The following is a 23374-nucleotide window of genomic DNA, read 5'->3' on the forward strand; positions in this document are numbered from 1 at the left end:
TAAGATCAGTGACGGCGTCGCTGCACATGGGCAGAACCGGAAGGAAGCTCCGCAATCCAACGGACAGAATGTTGGTTTAGGAGTTGAATGCAGGCAGCACCAGATGACCGAGTAGGAGAAATGCTTATTGGGTACAGCCCTTGTACACCTTGTATGCTGTAAAGTTGCTGCGGCATGCGGCCTGGGTTTTGCACATTGAATGAGAGTACTTTATGCACATGCCCGTGTATTTGCGCAGGCAACACAAGTTCACATGGGCGAGGAAATCGCCCCTGCTCGGATTTAAGTGGCCAAAGGAGGTGTCGTTGTGCGCTGGTTTGCTCAGCGCATTATGCATACATGCGCGTGCTTTTGCGCACCTCCCGTAGACCTCTATGGGGCTCTTTGGTGTGCAGATTACACAAAATAGCGCAAGTCCTATTTTTTAGAAATAAGAATGAACAAATTGAAATCAATGGATTCCATTCTATTCTCTGCGTTTTGGTGGCGTGATTTCTCCGTGCACAAATACGGTCATTTGAAACAGAGGGATTTAGTCAAGAGTCCATAATACCCCTTAACAGTCAGACTTCTTTTAGCTGCAATCACATTGAAAACTCTTCTGATCTCTCTTGCCATCTTGGCCGCATCGTAGGCGCATTTCACAATATATGAATCCAGCCAGAAGCGGGCTATGCATTAAAACACATTACTAGTGTCACGCATTAAATAACGGTGCTGCTTCTTATATATGGGCCTGATAACGCCGCGCCGTATGTCCAGTACTTTACTCGTGTCTAAAGAGAATTTATTATGATCCCCAAGGATTATATCATAGTGGAGAATCAGATGAAGTTATCTAGAAGAAGCCACATCTAAGCATCCGTCCTGCCGCCGCCATAATGAGGCGCTTCCATCAGATCGGTATCGTTAAAGAGGAAAAGACCTTTATGAAGGGAAAAATCAATATCCTGCCCTCGTACTGCAATCCCCACGTCCCCGATCCCTGCAGGATAAAGACTGTAATATTGGAGAAGGTCAATTAGACTCTGTGGTCCTTGTTCTATGGAGATCGGAGGACCTGGTGATGGATTGAAGCCCCGCTCATTCATCTGAACATTCGCTCATTCAGTTATCACCCCACGGAAACAGGGAAGCAATGATCCGATTTTGTGCTGCTCCAAAACTCCTTCCGGCCAGCACCCCATCTCCCGATTTAAACAGGAATGCTGAACACGGTGAGATGCTAAGAGGGATGAATGATCACATGAACAATCATTCATCCACCATACTGTCTGAATCCCGATGTCGGCACCCAGATCGGAGGCTGTTAGTCATAGCTAGAACTTCCTTGAAACTGGAAGCCAGCTATGGTTAAAAAAGCAGGACCATAAATATATGGCAGCTCCGCAAACTGCAGCACTGCTGGCTGCCATATATTTACATGAGTTGGTTGGGAAGGGGTTAAACAATCACCGATTTCGTTCATCGGTGCTCATCATCTGCCTTATATTAAACTGTGTTATAGAATCCTAGGGTGCACCAAAGCAGAATTGGCAGAATTTTATTTCTTTTTTGCATCCCCCCCCCCCCCAAATTAATTTTTTTACAGTTAGGCACTAAGATATATGGAACCCAAAATGGTGCTATTGAATAATTAAAATTGTACCCCCAAAAAACAAACTCCCCTATATCTCTGAAAGCTAAAAAATCTATTCTAGCTGTCGGAAAGCAGTGAGGGAAAACTTAATAATTCTGTGCCCTCAACACCAAAATTGTCTGAATCCTAAGAGGTTCAAGACAAAGTTCTTTTGAGATTCCCCAAACCTCTTCCTCTATTTGGCGACTCATATTTGCAAATATTTCCCTGCTTTTTCTTGTAGTGTAAATTACAGGTCCACAAAATATGGTTGTAGGGGGAGGGGGTTGATCTGTGGGTGGCACCAGGCTAGTTCTTGACAACGACATTTAGTAGAAATTTTAGACTACCCTTGAATTTTATAACCTATAGTGTTCATCGCCTCCATCTAAAGTTTCCTGTAGCTGAAAATAAGGTTTGCCCAAATTGGAGGAGGATTTTTGGACCGTTCCTCTCTGAAAATGTGTCAGGCCATATTCACACAGCATAACTTCAGATACTGGGGAGAAATCTGCGCCATTTTAGCATTCTGTTGAATGCTATTGAGCTGGAGTTCGTATGACATGGACTTTTTGACACCTGGGTGTTATAATCCATGTTGTTGAAAAAAAAATAAAAAAATTTGACAATCCATTCTTTCTACTTTTTCAAATTGGAAACCACCCCTTGTAACGGAGACTAAATCCACATGTAAATCCCCGCGCAACTCTGAGGCTCCACTTCGGATTTCTGCCACTGACTAAAGTGTCAGAACTATGTTGGAAAAATCTGGCATGGATTCCAATGTGAAGAAGGCCTTACAGTTCATTAGTATTTCTGGGATGCCTTGCGTGCTTAGCCCTCTTAGCTGAATCAGCTGATAATTATCTCATGTGTATGATGTTAAAACCCTGCTGCCTACACCTGATTCTGTACAAATCCTGGCATCTCCTAACACCGCTTACAATCCAAATGTAGAAGAAACTGAAGTACAGACTCAAGTTCTGTTGCAGAATTGAATGTTCTTATATATAATAGGCTCAAACGGTACCGACCTTCAACATTGGTATGCGTATTCATATAAACACAATATCCACATTGAATGTGGGAGCATCAATGATATAGTGTGGCAAACCTTCATTTGGTTTCTTAAGCATTTTGGTCTGCAGACCCTTCATGGAGCAGCGTGTGAAGGTATCCTGTATGGTGCGTGTCCTTTTTATATATTGTATCTATCACACCAGCCGGCACTTTGGTGACTCGGACTTTTACCTTTCCAAAAAAACGTGTTCCTTTTTTTTTATGTAATCACAAACTTCTTCAAATACTCCAAATTTGGCAACCTTTCCCTGCATCCGTCCTTCTCTTCTCAGAGCCATTCATTAGCTGCCAGAAGTAAACATTTGTTTTACATAAAGCAAAGATCATTTGTATGTGAGGAGATATAATTACACATTTGTCAGAATCGCTCAGTGATGTTCTGCAGCCCACATTCTCAAAAAGCCCATTTATTCCTATTCGCTAATAACTGGCCATAAAATCTGGTAATTGAAATACATCGTTAGTCAATAGGCTGCTCCAGTGTATAAAACTAGATTTTAAAGTTAGGATTTATTTAGTGGCTTCTGAGTGTTTTATTTGCATAATATAATAGATTTGCCAATATTAAAACGGATACATTTGTAGAACGCTCCGATACATTAACCAACATTCGACGCCCTCGATGACCTTGAATACCATGGCTGATGAATATAATCAGTACGAGTCTCCTCAGTTCCATGTATGAGGCCACTTTTTTTAATCCAGTGCCGATTCCGTCTCCATCTTTCTAACTGATAACTGCATGGGGACAGAACCGGGATGGAAGCGGGGCTTAAAATGTGAAATGGAGACCTCGATGGTCTCAGGTGGTTTTCTGTCCCTGTCACTTTTTGTTTAGCTGGATAGAAAGGTGCTGACTCTTTTCTATCCAGAGATAGAGACTGACAGGGAAAGAAACCCACTGAAATGAAGACCAAAGATGTCTCCGTTTCACACATTAGGCTCTTTGTTTCCAATCTCATTTCCATCTTTATACCGTTCCCCACATAGTAACCTACAGTAGTATGTAAGGCTGAAAAAAGACACCTGTTCAGCCTACTGGTATTCCATCTCCCTCCCCCCCAACCCCCAATGTTGATCCAGAGGAAGGCAAAAAGCCCCAATGAGCTAGAAGCCAATTTTTGAAATTTTTTTTTAAGGTGGTAAATTCCTTCTGGACTCCAATCTGTCAATTGAAATAATCCCTGGATCAACAACCCTTTTAAATTGCTCACACACTTAACGGGGGCGTATGTGACCTGATGATAGGTTATCAATAGAATTTGCCCAGAAGACCGCTTTTTCCAAGTGTTGGAACATTTCTGATTGTCTAGAAAAAGTAATGGCAGAAATCTTCAAGTCTTAGTGAAAAAAGACTTCTCTTTAGACTGGTGTTTTGTTCTCAGTTTGTTGTTTTTTTTGGGGGGGGGAAGATCAAAGGCTTTTTCCAAAATCACAGCATTAGAGATGAGCGAGCATACTCGCTAAGGACAATTACTCGATCGAGCATTGTCCTTAGCGAGTATCTCCCCGCTCGGAAGAAAAGGTTCGTCGGCTGGTGCGGGTGACAGGTGGGTTGTGGCCATGAGCAGCTGGGGGGGGGGGGAGAGGGAGAGAGAGATCTCCCCTCTGTTCCTTCCCGCTCTCCCCCCGCCGCTCCCCGCCTGCCGCCGAATCTTTGCTCCCGAGTGGGCAGGTACTCGATAAGGACAATGCTCGATTGAGTAATTGTCCTTAGCGAGTATGCTCGCTCATCTCTACACAGCATACTTTGGCTTTTTTTTCTAAGACCTTTTTCCATAGACTTCTTACAACTGTGTTACCAATAAACGCCACCCCCCAAAAAAACCTTTAAAAAAAACAAAGGCATCATAAAATATAGACACCCACGCAAAAAACAATTCCCCCCACCTAAAATACTATGAATAAATGGGAGACTAATTATACTGTCCTTTTAATGACCAGCTGAAAGTTTTGTCTAACTTTTTGTGTTTTTATGTTTCTGCTCTTTATAATATTATCCTTACATGTTGTGCACTGCTTTTGTTTTCTCTTCGCCAATGACCATATGCCCCCCTCCCCCGGTCTCTCTTTACTTCTCCATCACTCGCATCAGTATACCAGAATGTTTTTATTACATATTTGGGCTTCTAGTCAATAGATTACAATGGACTTTATCTTTTGTACTCGGTTATCAGTTTTTTCATCGCAGGTTTTAATAGCTTGTTTCACTGCATAGGTGGTAATTGACTATTGGCACGTTACATGACGTGAATGCTCTTTCACTTGTAGCGATGTTCCAGTTATGTACGTGGCATTTTCCTTCTTGTAGTGAGTTGTTTGTTGGTATTCTGGCCACAGAATGGTAGCCCTTACTGTATGTGGTGCCCTGTCATTATCTGTGTGGTGGGGACCATCCCATATACCATGATAATAGGCTTTGTATTGCTATAGGGTTACTGTAGCTGGGAGGTAAGTAATAGAGCAGTATGAGTGGGTGCGTTAAATGTTCATAGATGTACAATATTTGAAGAAATGCATCCATTTATTGGTTAGACGCAAATTCCCATTTAAGAAACTTGTCATTCCTCCACAGAGGTAACCCTATATACAGTGCATGTGTCTAAGCTGGGATGCACGCTATAGAATATTGAATTCTTCTACTGTACGGATTGAGGCATGTGATATGTTTGAGTCGTGATGAATGAATTCGGGATAAGGGACCCTGATTCTTGGGATCAGTGGAGGGAGACTCTTATCGATTAGCAACTTATCCCCTATCTTTTGGACAGGGGATAGCTTGTAATTCTGGTGTAACCCCTTTAGAGGACCTGTCATCTCTCTTGAATTGTCTGCTTTAGTAAATACCTGTATTCTCCATGAAATAACAATTCTGGATCATCTTTTCCTACAAATCTGTTGTTCCGTTTCTCTATTATTCCTCTTAGAAATGTGTGAATAAATTGACAAATCGACCCATTGATGTTACCATCCTCTTTGTCAGAGAGTGAGGGTTCAGAGGTTAATAGAAGTTGGGGGGCCCAAGATAAACTTTTGTACCCCGGGCCCATGAGTGTTTAGCTACACCCCTGGGTGAAGACGTACAGTTTGGCTCTGTTAGCACTGAGTGGGCAGTACCAGACTGTCCGGGAACCCTCCATTCCAAATGGTAGCCCCCACTTCTCACTTTATGCATCCATTTCTAGGAGTAGCAACAGAGGAACAGCAAAACACAGAGATCTAATAAAAAGTGCCTAAAACGGTTATGCCATTTAGAGTACAACTCTTTACTAAATCAGCTTTCAAGAGCGCTGGCGGGCTCTTTTAAAAGGAGATTCCTTCTAAAATCAGCTTCTGACTCTTATATACACTTGTCTAAAGAGAACAGCGCGGAGGTTCTTCAGCTTTGACTCCCCATCTGTTTCCCAAGCTAGGGTACCAGGAGGCTATGTACCAAAACCAATACCCTTTAGGGCTGTTTGGAGGTTTCCATGACTACGAATCTCTTATACATCACTAACATGCAGAATATTTGTAACCAAGTTAGTTTTATCTATTCACCATAGAGATACTGGCTACTAATGTAAAATGGGAATCCTGACTCAAAGGAGAAACCAGAGATGCTACCATGGTTTAAGATAAGGCAACGTGCTCTCATATAATCCACAGCTATGCAGCGAGCTGCAGTTGGCCACCAGGGAGTAGGGAGGCACTGAAACTACACTAAACGCCACGTTTTGGTGTTGAGTCCTGGGTTCTATCTCCATCCTGGTTTTCTGAGATCCAGACAGAATCCTAGGTGATACCATAGACTTATTGCTTATTTTGAGCAGGTTTTCGGTCATTTTAGGCATTTATATTGAACAGAAGTGTGTTGTTGATTAATCTATTCTGTTTGGCACAGATGCCTGAAATAAACAGAAACCTCCACAAATGGGGGGACCTTATTGGTCGCCTGTACAAATGGGGGGACCTTATTGGTCGCCTGTACAAATGGGGGGACCTAATTGGTCGCCTGTACAAATGGGGGGACCTAATTGGTCGCCTGTACAAATCGGGGGACCTAATTGGTCGCCTGTACAAATGGGGGGACCTAATTGGTCGCCTGTACAAATGGGGGGACCTTATTGGTCGCCTGTGCAAATGGGGGGACCTTATTGGTCGCCTGTGCAAATGGGGGGACCTTATTGGTCGCCTGTGCAAATGGGGGGACCTTATTGGTCGCCTGCGCCAATGGGGGGACCTTATTGGTCGCCTGCGCCAATGGGGGGACCTTATTGGTCGCCTGCGCCAATGGGGGGACCTTATTGGTCGCCTGCGCCAATGGGGGGACCTTATTGGTCGCCTGCGCCAATGGGGGGACCTTATTGGTCGCCTGCGCCAATGGGGGGACCTTATTGGTCGCCTGCGCCAATGGGGGGACCTTATTGGTCGCCTGCGCCAATGGGGGGACCTAATTGGTCGCCTGCGCCAATGGGGGGACCTAATTGGTCGCCTGCGCAAATGGGGGGGACCTTATTGGTTGGTCGCCTGCGCAAATGGGGAGACCTTATTGGTCGCCATTCTCAGCAATGAAAGCCTATCGTTCCATCTAGGGTTCCATCTGAATCTTGTTTTCAGGGATGCAGACAAAACCAATGGATGTAGTGTTTATCATGGTGTGAAGGACTGTTTAAGGCCGGTTTCACATCTGCATTGGAACCTCCAGACGGAAATTCTGTCACAGATGTGGCTTAAAATACCGGAAGAAAAAGCCCTTTTCTTCCGCTCGAAAGCTGGATGGAAAGCAGACGGACCCCATTATATTCAAGAGATTCCCTTTTTCTGCTCCCCGAATGGAGCAGGAAAGCGGAACCTCCAGCACCAATGTGAAGGCAGCCTACCAAACTACAGTCCTCAGACCCCTGCTGCAGAATATAATTGCCCCCGGAGCACTGAGTAGCCCACTGCTGCTCTGCCGGGGTATTCTCTGTGTAGCAGGGCTCGTTGGATCTAGATGCAGATCCTGATAATCTTACAATTAGACTACATATGGGTTCTATACATTTACATTCCTATGGATCTGCTAGTTATTTGCCAGGGCTTGGAGGATCTTGGAGTTTTTGCTCCTGGTTCAAAGACTTCCAGCTATTCTTCCGGCTGCACAAATTGCTGCAGAGGCAGCAGAACAACTTGGCACACCCATGGCTGTAAATATAAAGGTATTAGATGCTGGGTGTAAAGCTCGCCCGCTAAGACAAGACTATAAATCTAGAAAGCTACAAGTTGCCTAGGCTGGAAGGAGTCTCCGTGTAACAGATGTGCCTGCGAGAAGCAACCTACAGCATATGAAGTCATTTTTATACTATTCTCCTAAAATTCCCACCTCTCTCCTGTTTTTCTCCCCGTTCAGTGCCGAGATTTCTGCAGTGCATAAAACAGCCATAAACTAGTTAATGCTTATATCATCTTCCCCAGCATCTTTACAGCTGGGGCTCGGAGCCAAACAAACCACACTGAACGCCTGTAACCGAGCCAAGCACAATCCTAATCATAGGCTGTTACTGTTAGTTATTCTGTGCGCCCGGCTCACACTACAACATTGTGCGTGCGACGCAGACCCAAGATTCGCTGGACTTGTTTACTGTCCCCTGGAGATCCTCCAGAAACACACAATTACACATGCAGCAGAGCCAATCCATAATGGGCAATCATTTAGATGGGCCCCACGGAAACGTCTGCAATTAAATCAACATGCAGTGGAGAGAAGTATGAAATATATTAATGTGTCTTTACACAATAAAAATTGGTGGTGCTCATTTCATGCCTTTCAATGAAGAATCGCGGAGCATGAATTACTACAGATCGCAGGTGGATACGTCATACGTTATTATATATGTGTATTGTCTTGATTAGATCTTGGAATGCCCTTTGTCCTTGACCGGATTTTTGCAAAAGGATCCCCCTTTTGGTTGCTTTTTCCTTGGATGTTCCCTTTTCTGGAGTTCAGTTGCCTTGGTCAACTATTAACGGGGTTCTCGAGACCATTTTGTGTTGCTCACATATCCTCAGGATAGGTCATCAGTAATTGGTTGGCTGAGGTTCGCCATTTGAGACCCTGACCAATCAGCTGTTCAGGCACCTGCTGTCAGCATTACAACACAGTTTACGGGGCGGAAGCAGATAGCTCCGACCCCTGTGTAGTGGCCGGCACTGGTAATTTCAAGTGCAGGTCCCATTAAAATCGATGAGATCTGCGCCTGCAATTACCAGCATCGGCCACTACACGTAGGTCAAAATGTCCTGCTTCTGTTCCGTACCCCTGTGTCTTGTGGCCCTGACATCGGCTACCCGATCGACTGGGCTCCGGAGCAGTGGATCCCAACTGATCGGGCAATTTCCATTGAAGACCCATTTTCAGGATTATGAATAGCTGGATAACCCATGTTAATGTGAATTTTCTCTGTCTTCACATTAGAGAACACAGTCAATCAACAAGATATATAGTTTCTGTGCTTACATTGAATGGACCTCTCTTCTACTACAAGACACTTTTTAGAAATGGCTTATAGATGTAGGTTTGTATACATTAATATAGGGGTGGTGGGAACCATAAAACCCTGTAATGTGGAAATGTATGAAATTCTCTTGGTCTGCTTCCTTTCAGAGGATACCCACAATCCTGCATGGCCTGAACCCCTGGATCCAACTAATCAACAGAACTTGAATGGGGCTGGACTGCATTATCAGGTACAGCCATAGGGATGGCAGCCAGCCCCTTCATTCTGCTGATTGGTAGGGGTCCCAGTGGTCAGCCCCCCAACGAATACATTTATTGCCTATCCTAAGGCTAGGCCATCAATTTATTTTGCTAGAAAGCCCCTGTGCCATACATGACGCCTCCATATGCTGATGCCTATTACCAGGGCTGTCGTCGGGGGCTCTGGCCAAAGTAAATATAATAAAAATGACCAACTACTGGCTCATTGGCTTCATGGGACTCCGAAGATCATAGTCCTGCCTGATGCTCATTATTTTATACAAATAGAGAATATACTTGTGTGCTCCTGTACCCCAAGGGCTCACACTCTAATTTCCTTACCTTAAGTTATGGTAAATATCACAGGATGCTAGCTGAGATATCGGTATACCTTTTTTCCAATGTTGGAGGGGACTGGAGTTCACTAGCAAAACTATTATGTGAAGAACATGTGTGACAGCACGGTGGTTAGTGATATTGCCTTGCAGCCTTGGGGTCCTGGGTTCACATTTGACCATAGGCAACATCTGCATGGGGCTTGTATGTTCTTCTTGCCCAACAAACGAGCTCTCATGTAGCTAAATCGACAAAGAAAAAAGTTATGGGTCTCCTAAAATGGCGATGGAAAGCAATTTTTGTTTAAAAAATGTACTTTACAGTAAAACATTTGAAAGCTATATGTTTGGTATCATCGTAATCATACTGACCCACAGAACCAAGTGAAAGCTATAAAAACAACCCCCCCCCCCATGGAGAAATTGCATTTTTTTAATTGCTCCCCACTTTTAAATTTTTTTGAAAAATGTCCCACAAAAAATATGGCCACATACAGCTTCATGTGAAAATAAAAAAGGGAAAAAACGTTGTGGCTCCTGGAAGGAGGGTATTTAAAAACAAAAATAGAAAAATCTCTGGTTTTAAAAGAACTAATGATGAGTTGATTATATTTCAGTTTTTAGTAGCTGATAGATATTTTTGTTAGTCCATGCTGTGTATGCCTTTTGTATGTTTTTGGTTAATCCTTTCCAATTTAACTTGCATTCTGGTTTTCCTAGGGTGCTTACTCTTTTTTTGCTGTTATACAACAGCGCTATATGCTGGCTAAAGTCAGTACTGCAGGTGACACTTTGGATAGGCTCCGACAGCAGAGAGGCTGGCAATATACAGTTAGAGAACCCCGATGGATGTCTTCCAACATCGGAGCTGTACAGCCTTAAATCATAATCTCTTTAGACATCAGACAGTGGATTGGAAAGGGTTAAACCTTGCACCTGATATCTAAGGAAGGATCACAGTTTGGACTTTCTCTCCTGTGCCTTAGGGCTCTTTCACGCGAGCGTATGCGTTTTTACGTTACCTCATCGGCGCCATAAATTCGCATGAATGAACGATTTTCTGCGATCACGGACAGAGATAATAGCGTTTTCTCTTCCATTCTCACAACTGTGAGCAACAGTTTGGGCGGAAAAAAAAATACGTCGCACCCCGGAAAACCCTCGCTGGGCATAAATCCTTAGGATGCCTTCAAAAGCCTAAATAGAGGCACCTGTAAGCTTTTCGCAATGTTGGACGTCTTTTTTTTTTTTTTTTCCCCCCAGCTCTCATAGGAGTCTATAGGAGCCACCCACCATATATTCGGCACCGTATTTCGGTCGCGTATGTTCCATTTTTTTACGCTGCTACGTTTTTACGCGCAGTATATTCGCCAATGTGAACGAATGCATTGGAAACCAATGCCTCAGATGGTCGTATATTAGTTGTATATGGTCATATATTAGTTGGCTGTAAAAGCGCGCCGTATATCCGCTCGTTTGAATGAAGCCTTACTATGAGATGAATGGCACAGTAGTGGTGTGGTGCCCCCTAGGACTCCCTGCAACTGTACGTATCTGACATTGCGCAGGATAAATGACCTTTAGGCCAATGGTCTATAACATGTGTATGGCCAAATACGGATTCCTTGTGACCGTTGATTGTCTAGTCTACCGCTATAGGCTGAATACATACTGGGCATCTCCCAAAATGCGGTATATTGTTGGGGAGATGTGTCCATGGCCAGTATAACCACAGCCTACTTACTGCTGTTCTCCATAGCACTGCATACTGTAATTGATCATTGAACACCCCCCATTGTTCTGCTCATCCTCCCCCATACTTGTATAAAGAGTCCCATTCTTGGTCTATTATAAGGAAATCTTGTAATTTGCGCGGGGAGCATCATCCTCCGAGAGACCAGTACAGCTGCTAGCATTTTGCACTACCTCGTTGGATTAACGCTGAAATCTGAGTTTTTTTGCCTTCCTTTTACATATTTTGAATTTCAGATTCCTGTTTTTTGATAGAATCTGTCAAACGTGGTGGATAAAGAAATCTAAATTTTGGTCTCTGACAACCTGAGAGAAAGCTGTAAGTGGATTTTGCATTTGATGTGAAGAGGCAGAGAGTGCCGGAGGAAAAGACATTCATCAAGGAGTAGAAGGAAAAGGTATGTAAAGTATCAATTTACTGCATGTTAATCTTTCTCTTCTTTCAAGTTTTATGCAGATTTAAGGAGTACTCTTATGATGAATAGATCTACTCCATTGTTCGTTCATTCATCGGCTCTTTAAAAACATATTTTTAGTCACTTTTCCAAGCACTTGCCTATTTCTTCTGGAGATGATAAAAAAGATGGCAGATCGAACTATCAAACTTCAATCTATGTTGGTTTCTGTTTCCTTAGAACAGGGAGAAATCTCTCAGAATTGTCTTTAGGCTTCATTCCCACGAGGGTATATCGGCCGCCGTTTTGCCGGCCGGCCAATGCACGCTACCATCTGGAGCACAAAAGCTCGTAAACGGGCGCACAAATCTAACTTTTGTGCACCCATTCACACGGCATGGGCCCCGTCGCATATACGCCATGGCTGCCTTGTCGTTGAGCCTTCCTCTTCCCTCTCTGGCTCACCACTTCTCTTCTCCTCTCTGGCTGATTCCAATGGGAGGAGGCAGGGTGATTCTGCCCCTTATCCGCAGCCAGCAATGGGAGGAGGCGGGATGAGGCAGTGCTTAGCTCCGCCCACGTCACACCCCCTTACATTGGAATCAGCCGGTGGGGAGGAGAGAAAAGGGAGTTTAGCAGTCACGCTGCTAAACTTCCACCCACTTCCCTTCTCCGGCCGCTGTAATTGACTCCCATATTCCGTCCCAAAAGATAGTTCCAGGACTATCTTTTGGACCCGACGTAAAAATGCCCAGCGTTATATTGGTCGGCCGGGCGCTTTTACTTCGGGGGAATACGGCCATGTGATCTGATGCATTTGAAACTAGTGCATCAGATTACAGCGTATATCAGCCGAATGTGAAAATGGCGGGCCGATATATGCTCATGGGAAAGAACGCTTAAAGGGGTTGTCCGGCCATAAACATTAGGTCTCATTACTTCTGTTTGCCCATTTCCATGCACTTTGTAATATACATTGTGCATGGAAAATGAAGCAAACAGAAGTTTTGGACTTACCTGAAGGGATGCCCCCCCCCTGTGTTGCTCCTCAGTCGTCCCTGGTTACCACAAGAATCTTCTCTCTTTCTTGTCGGGCCGCAGCAGCTCTTGTCGGCGCGGGAACGAGCCCCTTCTCATCCGCGCATGCGCAGTTCTTCTCTCTGCAGCCGGGACCGATATGCGATCTTCTTGTGTGCAGGGGGGGGGAGAGGATGGAAGAGCCTCAGAGCAGGAACTGAGCTCCCGCCCCCTCTCTGCCTCCTCTCCGCCCCTCTGCACTATTTGCAATGGGGAGAGCCGAGACGGGGGCGGGGCTAATTCTCGGACCTTAGCCCCGCCCCCGTCCCGCCAGGGACGACGGAGGAGCAACACAGGGGGGGAGGGGCACCCCTTCAGGTAAGTCCAAAACTTCTGTTTGCTTCATTTTCCATGCACAATGTATATTACAAAGTGCATGGAAATGGGCAAACAGAAGTAATGAGACCTAATGTTTATGGCCGGACAACCCCTTTAACACTTTCCAATCCAATTTGTATCCTATATGCTGGCTAAAGCCAGTACTGCATGAGGTGACACGTTGGATAGGCTCCGACAGCAGAGAGGCTGGCAATATACAGTAAGAGAACCCCAACGGACGTCTTCCAACATCGGAGCTTTAGATCCCTAAATCATAATGTCTTCAGACAGTGGATTGGAAAGCAATTGTCGTAGATTTTTCAAAATTGGCCAGAGGGTAGAGAAACATGTAAGAGAAAGACAGGAAACATTACTGTTAAGTGTTTTGGTGACGCCGATCTGAGCTGTGAATATCCTGCAGTGATGACATTGCAGTCATCATTCACATGACCGCTGCAGCCAATCACTTACCTCAGCAGTCATGCGCACTTGATTACGAAAGCCAGTGATTAGCTGCAATGATCAGGTGAATGATGTATGTCATGTGACTGCTGCAACAGAGCAGCGGTGCTGAAGGGACATTTAAAAAGTGGGTTGTGTTTATTTTTGTTTATCTCTGACAACCCATTTAAGGCTAGGGCTGTACAATGTCATGTGACATCAAGTGGCACGACCAAAAAAATGTATATATCTACACCTGTCTGCTACAACCAGTGATTAGCTGCACTGGTTACATTGATGATGAGTTATGTAGGGACTGGAGTGGCGGTGCTGAAGGGGCATTTTAAAGGTGGGTGATGGTTTTTTCTTTCTTTTTAATGGCTTTGAAATATCTCGAACAACCCCTTTAAGGCTAGGGCTATACAACGATATGCGCCATGTGACATCAAGCGTTAAGGCCTCTACACACAATGATTAGCATTCAAAAAATCGTTGGATGGGGCGACTTTTTACAATATTGTTCAGTGTTGACACAGCCAACAAATGAGAATTGGCAGCTAACGGGCAAATGATTTATGGTGCAAAAGTATTTTATTACAGAACCGTAAGATACAATTAGAAATGGTTTTCCATTCAATATGCTTTATAGCAGTATGATACATTTCTTTTTTCTCTAACTCAAACGGATTAATTCTTGTGGTTTAATCTATATAAACAGTCATAGGAAAACTAGGTCTGCGCTCACCAGGCGTGCTCATACCTTAACTATGTCAACGGGGAGGAGATAACTAGGAGTGAGCAAATGATTTAGCTGCCTATATAAATAGACTGCAGGAGTAAACTCTATCGTCGTTCGCTCATGGGATTGATAGATCGCTCCGTGTAGAAGAAGCCTTAAGCCTCATTCACGCGAGTGTATATCGGCCGCCGTTTTCATGGTTGGCCGATATGCGCTACCATCTGATACCATGGATTCCAATTACAGATGAGCGAGCATACTCGCTAAGGGCAATTACTCCATCGAGCATTGTCCTTAGCGAGTACCTGCCCGCTCGGAAGAAAAGATTTGGCCGCCGGCGGGGGAAAAGCGGGGAGGAACGGAGGGGAGAGCTCTCTCTCACTCTCTCTCCCCCCCGCTCATTGCCGCAACTCAACTCACCTCTCACCCGCTCCGGCAGTCGGACTTTTTCTTCCGAGCGGGCAGGTACTCGCTAAGGACAATGCTCGCTCGAGTAATTGTCCTTAGTGAGTATGCTTGCTCATCTCTAATTCCAATGCATCAGATCACACAGGTGTATTTCCACGGAGTAAAAGAGCCCAGCCAGCCAATAAAGCGCCAGGCACTTTTACACCAGCCAGGAAAGATAGTCCTGCAACTATCTTTCTGGCCGGAATACGTCGGCCGCTGCATAAACTCCTATGGGAGCCAATGACAGCTGCCGGAGAAGGGAGGTGGGAGCGATATTAGCAGCGTGACTCATGTGACTTGCAACCTGCGACTAAAAACCCAACAGGTTTACATTTCTTGCACTAGTCATGCCACCGGAGATCAATGTTGTGCGACGCATGTCACTGTGCAGTCCAAATTAGAAAAATACCAGCAGCACGGCAATAAACCCGTCCTTAGGGGAGCCGTAGAAGTGTGCGCTCACGAATAGATCCAGACTTCACCAATGTAGTAAAGAAGCAAAAATGTGGAGAAAGAGCAGCACACTGGAATCTACAATAGAGTCCTCTGCATCAGTATATTTCTACTTTTTGATTCTATTGTGGTCACTACTTACCCAGGATCTTGGGGATGGCCTATGCTGTTGTTTTGGTTCTTCAGAAAAAAAATTTCAGATCCCTGTAGATTGTAGGTGATACTACTACTGGGCCCTGTAGTCACTAGATCCCACTGCCACCTTCATAGTAACATTTGAAAGACTATTAGAGTCCAAAAAATTGTTGTAAACTTCCCTTTTCCCTGAAAATAAGACATACCCTGAAAATAAGACATAGCATGATTTTCCAGAATTTTTGAGGATGCAAAATGATTTTTCAGGCTTTTTGAGGATACTTGAAATATAAGCCCTACTCCAAAATTAAGCCCTGCTAACAGTAATTAAAAAAGTCAATTTAAATAGTGTCCAGGTAGCTATACATGTAACAAAGTTAAACCTTTTTGAACAAAAATTAATATAAGACACTGTCTTATTTTCGGGGAAACACGGTAAGACTACTTCCTATGGCTCATGCTAATTACTGATTGAGTAGAGTGCCAATGATTGATTTGCTAAGCACTTATGAGCCCCCTCACTCTCCTTAAAGTGATCCTCTGGTCTTGGGACAAAATTTGTCATGACACTGTAGGGGGGTAGTAATATTATCTGATGCCCTGAGATCCGCTGGTTCTGGGCCCCTTTTGTGTCTTACAAGATGTCTTCAGTCCATGCTATGTATTAGTAGTGCATCTGTAGTCCAAGACACTTCACTCTGCTTTTGGATTGGCCGGTTCTGCTCACGTGAGCAGCGCTAGCCAATCTGAATGAAGTGTCTCCGACTACCGATGCACCAGGTACAAAGAGGGGCACTTTGGCCATCTTTAAAAATATGAGAGGGGCCTGGGAACTAGTAGAATCATGACAGAAGTGTGCAAATGGAAGGTAACATGGCTGCCCTTAACCCTTGTCTAGCTTCAGACTTTACCAGAAGGTTTCTGCAAATTAGTAGTTGGAGAGCAAGGGGCTCATATATTGTTCTTGCAGATAGCCCTACTGTCTCAGTCTGGGGACTATTGGTGTACGGAAATTAGTGCAATCGGTTGGCTTGTATATACCGGGTGGGCCACAGAAAAGTAGCCTAGCGCCACACTCTTATGAAAGTGGTCTAAAAGAAAAGTTTTGTTGCCCATAGCAACCAATTACAGCGCATTTTTCATTTCTTACTGCGGAGGTAAAATGAGAGCTGTTCTGTGATTAGCTGCTGTGGGTAACCAAGATTTACTTTTAGACAACTTTCATAAGAGTGTGGCTAATTTTCCGTGGCCCACCCTGTATGTTTTAACTTCTCCCTCTTGAGTGTGTGTCTCACAAGAAACCATTCGTCTTTGTGTTAATATATAATCTGTGTAAAGTCGCTGTGCGGTTTGATCTGATAACGAGACATTTTAATATCCTCTTGCCGTAGCGCCCTTTATTTAGAACCATTCTGTACCGGGCTTGAGAATGACCATCTGTCACTGGTTTTCACAGAGCAATGCATCTTCTTCATACAGACCATTGCAGAGATACGCTGCCATTTTTGACTGACCTGAACCACTCAAATGAAGTGCTGCTGCCACAACTCTGACCTTATTCTGCCTTAGACAGTATCTCACCAGTTCCATAGACGCCATGCAGATTAACTGGGCAACGAACATGGAAGCGCTTGTTCTGCTCACAGCCTGCTAGGCTATAGCCTGATATATACTTAAGTATGCCACTGCATAGCCACAGAGTGATAATATGCCAGCCGTTGGCACAGGGGGGCTTGTCTGCTTACTTTTTAAAAATTTAATGGCAGGTGCAATTGTGAGAAAATAACATACACCGCAGTACTTACCCATCCTCAGCAATCCAGAGTTACAACCCTACCGTTGTCCTGGTCTCTGACAGCGGAGGTCAGGTGACCGCTGCCTGCCAGCCAGAGACCACAGCGTAACTACCTGGCATCACTGCTCACATCCTGGGCTCCATGATACCAGGAGGTCTGAACGATCATGCTATGGCCTCTAACTAGAAAGCAGTGGTCATCTGAATTTCGGTCGCATAAAAGACTGGGGCAACAGCAGAAGTGACGTACATTTATGACATATGAATGGTGCGAGTTCAGAATCTGAGCTCATGCCTTCCGCTAGCCGGAGCTGGTCATGACTGACAGCCGGTACTCCACTGCAACGGCTAGGATCAGCAACAAAATCGAAATTTTAATCCATGTTGACCGTGGTATGTACAGAGTTAACCAAGGGAGGGAGCTCCCTCTGCAACCTCACTGGCCCTCCACCATGAAATTGTTGAGGGCCATCGGGTTGCCATGGCGACCTTAGGCCTAACAGTGGCCTCCTGATATGCTGTAGCTTTCACTGTAAATGAATAGTAATAATACACTGCAGTACAGTACTACAGTGTCTTATCTGGGCGATTATAAGATCACAAGTCTGTCTTTTTGAAGGGGTTAAAAAGAACAATTTCTACCACTCGGTAGGTTTTTGGTTTTTTTGCGCATGCCGCTTTCTCCTGTAGATTAAAAAAAAAAAAAAAAAAAAGGGAGGGGGGGGGGGGAATGGACACTCTTTTGACCTCCCGTAGATATATTGGGGGATTAGGGGTGCCTGTGTATTGAGAGTTTCCATGCATATACACCAAACATGTTCCCTTAGCATAATGTGAAGATGGTCTAATGGAGGTCAGTGTGGCATTCGTGAAAACATAAGACCGCTATCCTAAGCTCGGTAGGTGGTAAATGGTACTGGGTAAGTTGTATCTAATAAGATGTGAGAGGAGTGCTTGCATCCGCAGGCCGCATTCATGGATAATTAGATTTCGTATTCTATTTCTCAAGATCGTGACAGCTGATTGTACATTAAAATTGACTTCAACATACTAATGTCTCATTTAAGATCTCCTTGAGATAATCTCTTATTTTTATGCCCGTATCCACAGCTGGCGCGCTGTTACGTCATTCGCTCTTGACATGGATCACATTGCATGACTACAGATAACACAAAGCAAGGCCAGCTTTAATGGTGTTAATTTGGCTGCGCGGTCTATTTGCACGCAAGGAAATGACAGTGTGAGTCCCTCCAGCCTTGTATAAATTGTGTTTGTTACTTTGTGTAAGTGGTTCGAAATCCATCATACAAAAGGTGTTTATATTGAAGATGCGTTTTCGTGTGCCGTGTGTTTTATTGAATGCAATGCTAAACACATAGAAGTTCATGAACTTGGATTTATATGGCTGAACTTCTCATTGTATTATCTATAGCTTTTCTGTAATATCTTCTCGTTGTGTATAACGGCTGCTCCATGTCCTTGACTGGGTTGCGCTATGATTAGATGGAGCTATTAGTGATGTATAGAGCTATTCAAACACAACTTGGGAGGTAAATATGCTCCATATTATCATGCACTATTGACGTCAATAGGATTAATGAAGACAAAGACGGTATTTAGTAAGTAGACTTAAAACTGTCAAACAACAGTTTGTATTAACAAAAAGTGTGAAATTGATACTTTTTTGCACTTTGCTTTAAAAGCGTTTAAAGAGGTTTACGGGACTTGAGAAAACATGGCCGCTCTTCGTTCAGCCTGAAAAACCAGTCATAGAAAATAACTAGAATGGGTTGAATGCATTTCTAGACTGGGGAGTGGAAAGGGGGTGCAGCCCATGGGTGGGTAAGTGGGGGGGCTGACAGAAACAGCGTGATGTTAGAGTCTAACTACGACCCCACCGCCTTCCCTCTCCAGCCTAGTAATGCATTCAGCCAATCCTAGTTACATTCTAGTATGTAAGGGTGAAAAAAGACATATGCCCATCAAGTTCAGCCTATTAACTCCCCCCAATGTTGATCCAAAGCAAGGCAAAAAAAAAAACCAATGAGGTAGAAGCCAATTTTCCCCATTTAAGGAAAAAAAATTCCTTGCCGACTTCGGCAATCAGAATAATCCCGGCTCACCGACTCTTCTGAAGTAATCGGTAACTATAACATGTAATCTTGTATCGCTCAAGAAAGGAATCTAGGGGCTACCTAAACTTTTAGCGAGTTCACCATCACAACGTCCTCCGACAGAGAGTTCCATAGTCTCACTGCTCTTACAGTAAAGAACCCCCCTCTATGTCGGTGTAGAAACCTTCTTTCCTTTAGATGTAGAAGATGTCCCTTTGTTACAGTTATGGGATGGGTTTGTCAGGTTACATAGATGATGGCCATATTTCCTCAATTCCTGTACAACCTATTTAAAGAGGTTGCCTCTTGAAAACATGCAAGAGGGTGGTTAAGTGTTAAGACACAGTCGCAGACTATATTGGCTAGAACAGAACGCTTATTTATTTATTTTTCATAAATCAGAGGCTCTAATACTGCATGCTTGATGGATACAGATCTCATACAAGGCAAATAAGTTTACTAGTTGCAATCTATTCTAGGAGGCATTATATGTGTGGCAGTTGCTATTCATCCACATTGACACCGAATACTTGAACTTTCTAGAACAGTGTTTCCCAACTCCAATTCTCATGGAGCCCCAACAGGTCATGTTTTTAGGATATCCTATAGTAAGAACACCTGTGGCAATGTGTGAGGCACGGACAATAATTACATCACCTGTGCAATACTGAGGAAATCCAGAAAACATGATCTGTTGGGGCTCCATGAAGACTGGAGTTGGGAAACACTGTTCTAGAAGATGACTTGGCAATGTTGTGGTTCTTGTATATTAGAGACTGTTCAAGTCATTATTAGCCTCACAAGGACCTCAGGTCAGTGTTGTTTAACTTTACAGCGCAAACATTTTCTACACAAATAGGAAGTGGGTCACTGCTACTTCTGGTCCTATTCCAAAGAGCTCTTCCATAACTAACTTCTCCTAACACTCCTGTCTAGTCCACCAGAGCACTGAACTGAACCAGCCAGACCACACTACGAGCCTCAGGATAGCCTACCTGCTGCTATACACTGATCACTTCCTACTAGTCTGTCATCCCACACAGCCCCTCCAAGACCCAGTTGTAGCCTTTCCCAGGATCGAGCATAGCACCACCTAACCTGTCTTGGTCCTTTCTGGGCTGACGTCTCTTACAACTCTAGGAGACTCCCCAGAACGGACCTCTCCTCAGGCTAACAATATGCTCAGCCTATGCCATTTCAGAGCATTGCAAGCTTTCCTTTTCTGCGGCTTAAACTATCTCAGCCGCACAACACTAAAGTGGCAACAGCTCGCCAGGTTGGCACATCGTCTGCTTCCAGTTACGTTCTTCAGTAATTCTTGGTGAATATCACATTGGCAACTCTCTGCATATGGGTCTCCCAAGAGCATAGCCAATATACTGCATCTCTACAGCCCCATCATTCACTCTGCTGTCCAGCCAACCTACCCCCTTGAGATAAACAAGCCCCTCTGACCTCTAGCCCACTGATGCTCCCAAGATGAAGAAGTCCATTCTGTCTTAAGGCTCAGCAACAAACCTCCAATGGACAAAATTTACAGAAGCTAACCACAAGTAGTCTTCACACTACAAGTGGACTATCCACACTCAGACCCTTAGTGCCAAAATACACCCTTTTATCAGCTTCCCTATGTCCGCTGTATCCGTGTTGAGGCACAGCACTCTAGTATCACAATACAAACATCAGCTACTGTGACTAGGTATGGTGGTGCTGCCAGGTACTGCAGCCAGCCAGTCTCAGCAACCCTGGACGCAAAGTTGCACAGTCAGTACATAATACAACTTCACATACAACCCCAATTCCAAAAAAGTTGGAATGCTGTATAAGATGTGAATACATTTCTTTGCTGGATTTTGTTTTTCATAATAGGCTAAATGTTTCCTATTGGTGGAAGATCTGAACTGCAGGCGGCCAGTTCAGCACCCAGTCTCTTCTTCTGCAAAGCCATGCTGTTGTCATGGTTTATCATTGTCTTGCTGAAATATGCAAGGCCTTCCCTGAAAGAGACGCTGTCTGGATGGGAGCATATGTTGTTCTACAACCTTTATGTACTGCTCAGCATTGATAGTGCCTTTCAAGATGTGTAAGCTGCCCATGCCATAGAGCTAATGTAACGCCTTTCCATTAGAGATGCAGGCTTTTGAACTGAGCGCTGATAACAAGCTTGATGGTCCATCTGCTCTTGAGTCTGTAGGGCATGGTGTCCGTGGTTTCCAAAGAGACGAATTTAAAATTTTGATTCATCTGACCACAGAACAGTTTTCCATTTTGCCTCAGTCCATTTTAAATGAGCTTTAGCCCAGATAATACAACAGTGTTTCTAGATTGTGTTGATATATGGCTTCTTCTTTGCATAATACAGCTGTAACTTACATTTTTGGATTTGATGACGAGCTGCCTTCAAAAACAATTATTTCTGTAGGTATTCCTGAGCCCATGCAGTGATTTGTATTACAGAATTATGCCTGTTTTTAATGCAGTGACGCCTGAGGTCCCATAGATCTCAAGCCTCCAATATGGACCGTCGGTCTTGTCAATGTACCCATGAATTTCACGACATTCGCTGAATCTTCTGATATTACTGTAAATGGTGGTATGTTCAAAGTCTTCACAATTTTTACGCTGAGGGCTTATTCAGACGACCGTATATCGGCTGGGTTTTCACGCCGGCCGATATACGGCATCCCTCTCTGCAGGGGAGGGGGCTGGAAGAGCCAGGAGCAGTGCACTGAGCTCCCGCCCCCTCTCTGCCTTCTCTCCACCCCCTCTCCGCCCCTCTGCACTATTTGCAATAAGAGGAGGCGGAGAGGCGGAAGACAGCATAGAAAAGGGCTCATCTCTATGAACCAGAAGACAGAGCAGCTTTATGTAACATTCTATAATGCTCTGTCAGAAGACTGCCTGCTGACTGTGGCTTTCCTCAGCAAAATAAGATGCAGGTCAGTTGATCGCCACTACAACTTCAAACTAAAAAGCATCATCTCTGATGAGACAATCCTTTGACACTCTTGATATGATTTTATAAAATATTAGACCTTTAATGGGGAGGGTGCAGCTGTGCTGGGGGAAAAGATGGCTAGAAGGCTGGAGGAGTGTTTAAACTAGGGACCGGGGGGTAGGGCAAAAAGTGGGGTAGTCAGTGTAGCTAGCGACCAGGGTCAAAGAAATCAGGGTCAAAGAAATGGGAATGGGGTTCGAGCGGGGGGGGGGGGGGGGAGGGGTTAGTACAGTTAGAACTGTGAGGTCAGCCATTAGTACGAATAGCAACAAAACAAATTTAAAAAACTATATAAATTGTATGACTACGAATGCAAGAAGTCTGATCGGTAAAGTGGGTGAGCTTGAAGCGAGAATGGCCGATGAAAATTATGATATAGTCGGAATAACGGAAACATGGCTTGATGATAAGTGTGATTGGGCGGCGACTTTGCAGGGGTACAATCTCTTCAGAAGAGACCGAAGGAACCAGAAAGGAGGTGGGGTATGTCTGTACATCAAATCGAACTTAAAGCCGAGACTACGGGAGGATATAGGAGTAGGAGATGAACAGTGGAATCTCCGTGGGTAGAAATAAAGGGAGAAAAAAATAACAAAATCCTGGTAGGGGTTTTCTATAGACCACCAAAAGCAACAGAAGAAACGGAAAACTTATTATTAAGGCAAATAGAAGAAGTGTCAAACCGCAATAAAGTAATTATCATGGGGGACTTTAATTATCCTGACATAACATGGGAGAACGAAACCTGCAAATCTCATAGGGGTGATAAGTTCTTGAGACTAATTAACGACAATTACCTGAACCAACTTGTGCAGGAACCAACAAGAGGGAAAGCCATTCTGGACCTAGTGCTAACTAACAAACCGGAACGTATAAAGGGGGTGCAGGTTGAGGGGCACTTGGGGAACAGCGACCACAATATAATTTACTTCCAGCTGTCATTCAATAAGAAGCCT

At 44.3% G+C, this 23374-nt stretch overlaps 1 protein-coding gene across 4 annotated transcripts in view; it reads left to right on the forward strand.

Annotated features, from left to right (window-relative positions):
• The window catches only part of TSPAN4 (tetraspanin 4), a 529911-nt gene that overhangs the window by 11186 nt on the left and 495351 nt on the right, over positions 1–23374 (forward strand). For 3 of the 4 annotated variants that reach the window (XM_066583029.1, XM_066583028.1, XM_066583035.1), the window contains exon 2: positions 11759–11901. The exons of the other annotated variant lie outside the window; for it this stretch is intronic. The gene's annotated coding sequence lies outside the window, so the exon portion shown is untranslated. The remainder of the gene's footprint in view (positions 1–11758; positions 11902–23374) is intronic. 4 annotated transcript variants of the gene reach the window in all.

The sequence above is a fragment of the Eleutherodactylus coqui genome, chromosome 11, assembly GCF_035609145.1.
Source record: "Eleutherodactylus coqui strain aEleCoq1 chromosome 11, aEleCoq1.hap1, whole genome shotgun sequence".
NCBI lineage: Eukaryota > Metazoa > Chordata > Amphibia > Anura > Eleutherodactylidae > Eleutherodactylus > Eleutherodactylus coqui.